This window comes from Arachis hypogaea, chromosome 19, assembly GCF_003086295.3.
Source record: "Arachis hypogaea cultivar Tifrunner chromosome 19, arahy.Tifrunner.gnm2.J5K5, whole genome shotgun sequence".
In the NCBI taxonomy this organism is placed as follows: domain Eukaryota; kingdom Viridiplantae; phylum Streptophyta; class Magnoliopsida; order Fabales; family Fabaceae; genus Arachis; species Arachis hypogaea.
Window position 1 is genome coordinate 62549445 of NC_092054.1, and position 4179 is coordinate 62553623.

Sequence of the window (4179 nt, forward strand, 5' to 3'; positions counted from 1 at the left end):
AGCTTCTTCTTCATAAGATGCCTCTTGAGTACTGTTGGATGCAGCTTGCATTCCATTCAGACTCTGAGAAATCATATTGACTTGCTGAGTCAATATTTTATTCTAAGCCAATATGGCATTCAGAGTATCAATTTCAAGAACTCCTTTCTTCATAGGCGTCCCATTACTCACAGGATTCCTCTCAGAAGTGTACATGAACTGGTTATTAGCAACCATGTCAATGAGTTCTTGAGCTTCTGTAGGTGTTTTCTTTAGGTGAATGGATCCACCTGTAGAAGTATCCAATGACATCTTAGCCAATTCAGATAGACCATCATAGAATATATCCAGGATGGTCCATTCTGAAAGCATGTCAGAAGGACACTTTTTGGTCAGTTACTTGTATCTTTCCCAAGCTTCATAGAGGGATTCACCTTCTTTCTGTCTGAAAGTTTGAACATCCACTCTAAGCTTGCTCAGCTTTTGAGGAGGAAAGAACTTGGCTAAGAAAGCCGTGACCAGCTTGTCCCAAAAGTTCAGGCTATCTCTGGGTTGAGAGTCCAACCACACTCTAGCTCTGTCTCTTACAGCAAAAGGGAAAAGCATGAGCCTGTAGACTTCAGGATCTACTCCATTAGTCTTAACAGTATCACAGATCTGCAAGAATTCAGTTAAGAACTGAAAAGGATCTTCAGATGGAAGTCCATGAAACTTGCAGTTCTACTGCATCAGAGAAACTAATTGAGGTTTCAACTCAAAGTTGTTTGCTCCAATGGCAGGAATGGAGATGCTTCTTCCATGTAAATTGGAATTAGGTACAGTAAAGTCACCAAGCATTCTTCTTGCATTATTGTTGTTGGGTTCGGCTGCCATCTCCTTTACTTGTTCAAAATTTTCAATAAGGTTGTCTCTGGATTGTTGTAATTTAGCTTCTCTTAGTTTCCTCTTCAGAGTCCTTTCAGGTTCTGGATCAGCTTCAACAAGAATGCCTTTTTCCTTGTTCCTACTCATAAGAAAGAGAAGAGAACAAGAAAAGAAGAGGAATCCTCTATGTCACAGTAAAGAGGTTCCTTATTGTTAGTAGAAGAAGAAAAGGAATAGGGGTGAAGAAGAATGAAGAATTCAAACACAAGGGTAAGGATAGGAGCAGTGATGTGAGATGAAGAGAAGTGTTAGTAGATGAATAAATAATTAGAAGGAGATGAGGGAGAAGGATTTTCGAAAATTATTTTTGAAAAAGGGTTAGTGATTTTCGAAAATAGTTTTTGAAAAAGGTTAGTAATTTTCGAAAATTAAAATCAAAAATGAAAATAATTAGTCAATTAAAAAAGAAATTTTGAAAAAGAGGGAAGATATTTTAGAAAATTAGAGAGAGAGAGTTAGTTAGGTGGTTTTGAAAAAGATAAGAAACAAACAAAAAGTTAGTTAGTTAGTTGAAACAAATTTGAAAATCAATTTTGAAAAGATAAGAAGATAGGAGGTTAGAAAAGATATTTTAAAATCAAATTTTTGAAAAAGATATGATTTTGAAAAAAAAAAAGATAAGATCAAAAGATATTTTTGAAAAGATATGATTGAAATTAGTTTTGAAAAATATTTGATTTTTAAAATCACAATTAATGACTTGATTCACAAGAAATCACAAGATACGATTCTAGAACTCAAAGTTTGAATCTTTCTTAACAAGCAAGTAACAAACTTGAAATTTTTGAATTAAAACATTAATTGATGATGTTATTTTCGAAAATTAGGAGATAAAGATAAGAAAAAGATTTTTGAAAAATATTTTTAAAATTTTCGAAAATAAATAAGAAAAATGAAAAAGATTTGATTTTTGAAAAAGATTTTGAAAAAGATAAGATTTTTAAATTGAAAATTTGATTTGACTCATAAAAACAACTAGATTTTAAAAAGTTTTGAAAAAGTCAACTCAAATTTTCGAAATTTATGAGTGAAAAAGGGAAAGATATTTTTTTATTTTTGAATTTTTAATGATGAGAGGGAAAAACATGAAAAATGATGCAATGCATGAAAGTTATGAATCAAAGTATGTGATGAATGCAAGAACATCATGAATGTCAAGATGAACACCAAGAATACTTTGAATGTCATGATGAACATCAAGACTTATTTTTGAAAAATTTTTAATGCAAAGAAAACATGCAAGACACCAAACTTAAGAATTTTTCATGTATAGACACTATGAATGCAAGAATGCATATGAAAAACAAGAAAAGACACAAAACATGAAAACATCAAGATCAAACAAGAAGACTTACCAAGAACAACTTGAAGATCATGAAGAACACTATGAATGCATGAATTTTTCGAAAAATGCAAGATGAGTATGCAATTGACACCAAACTTTCAACTTGACTCAAGACTCAAACAAGAAACATGAAATATATTTTTTTTGATTTTTATGATTTTATGATTTTTTTTATTTTCTTTTAATTTTTTTTCCGAAAATCATTTTGAAAAAGAAAAATAAGAATTCCAAAATTTTTAATATGAATTCCAGGAATCTTATGCTCTTTAAACTAAAGCTCCAATCAAAGGGTCAAGCATGGCTTAATAGCCAGCCAAGCTTTAGTATGTAACTCAGACATGACACGCCTGACATTCCCTACCCAGAAGAATTAGACATGGCTTTACAGCCAGCCAGGCTTCAACATGCTTCATGAAACACTAGAATTCATTCTTAAAAATTCTGAAGACAAATATATTTTTGAAAATATTTTTATTTTAAAATTTTTTTCGAAAACAAAGGACAAATTTTTGAAAGATTTTTGAAAAATTTTTGAAAATAAAACAAAAAGAAATTACCTAATCTGAGCAACAAGATGAACCGTCAGTTGTCGAAACTCGAACAATCCCCGACAACGGCACCAAAAACTTGGTGCACGAAATTGTGATCATCAATGGCGCCATCAACATGGTACGCTCAATTGTAATCTCAACTTTTTATCACAACTTTGCACAACTAACCAGCAAGTGCACTGGGTCGTCCAAGTAATAAACCTTACGCGAGTAAGGGTCGATCCCACGGAGATTGTTGGTATGAAGCAAGCTATGGTCATCTTGTAAATCTCAGTCAGGCGGATATAGAATGGTCATGGAGTTTTCGAATATTAATAATAAAATAGGCATAGAAATACTTATGTAAATCCTTGATGAGAATTTCAGATAAATGCATGGAGATGCTTTTGTCCCTCTAAACCTCTGCTTTCCTGCTGTCTTCATCCAATCAGTCTTACTCCTTTCTATGGCTGGCTTTATGTAAGGACATCACCACTGTCAATGGCTACTTTTGATCCTCTCTGGAAAATGGTCCGATGCGCTGTCACTGCATGGCTAATCGTCTGGAGGCGTCACCCTTGCCAATGGCCGTATCCTATCCTCCTGTGAAAATGGTCCAAATGCTCTGTCACAGCACGGCTAATCATCTGAGGTTCTCGATCATACTGGAATAGGATTCACCCTCCTTTTGCGTCTGTCACTACGCCCAGTACTCGCGAGTTTGAAGCTTGTCACATTCATTCAATCCCTGAATCCTACTCGGAATACCACAGACAAGGTTTAGACTTTCCGGATTCTCATGAATGCCGCCATCAATCTAGCTTACACCACGAAGATTCTGATTAAGAGATCTAAGAGATACTCATTCAATCTAAGGTAGAACGGAAGTGGTTGTCAGGCACGCGTTCATAAGGAATGATGATGATTGTCACGTTCATCACATTCAAGTTGAAGTGCGAATGAATATCTTAGAAGCGGAATAAGTTGAATTGAATAGAAAAACAGTAGTACTTTGCATTAATCTTTGAGGAACAGCAGAGCTCCACACCTTAATCTATGGAGTGTAGAAACTTTACCGTTGAAAATACATAAGTGAAAGGTCCAGGCATGGCCGAATGGCCAGCCCCCATGATCTAAGAACTAGGCGTCCAAAGATGATCAAAGGATCAACAGATAATCCAAAGATGTCTAATACAATAGTAAACAGTCCTATTTATACTAAACTAGTTACTAGGGTTTACAAAAGTAAGTAATTGATGCATAAATCCACTTCCGGGGCCCACTTGGTGTGTTCTTGGGCTGAGCTTGAATGTTACACGTGCAGAGGCTCTTTCTGGAGTTGAACGCCAGGTTGTAACGTATTTCTGGCGTTCAACTCTGGTTTGTGACTTGTTTCTGGCG

The 4179-nt window shown here is 34.8% G+C and overlaps 1 non-coding gene across 1 annotated transcript; it reads left to right on the plus strand.

Annotated features, from left to right (window-relative positions):
- The first annotated feature begins 345 nt into the window (after positions 1 to 345).
- On the plus strand, positions 346 to 453 carry LOC112780533 (small nucleolar RNA R71). The gene has a single exon (XR_003191362.1). It is a non-coding gene; the product is annotated as a small nucleolar RNA R71 (small nucleolar RNA).
- The last annotated feature ends 3726 nt before the right edge of the window (positions 454 to 4179 follow it).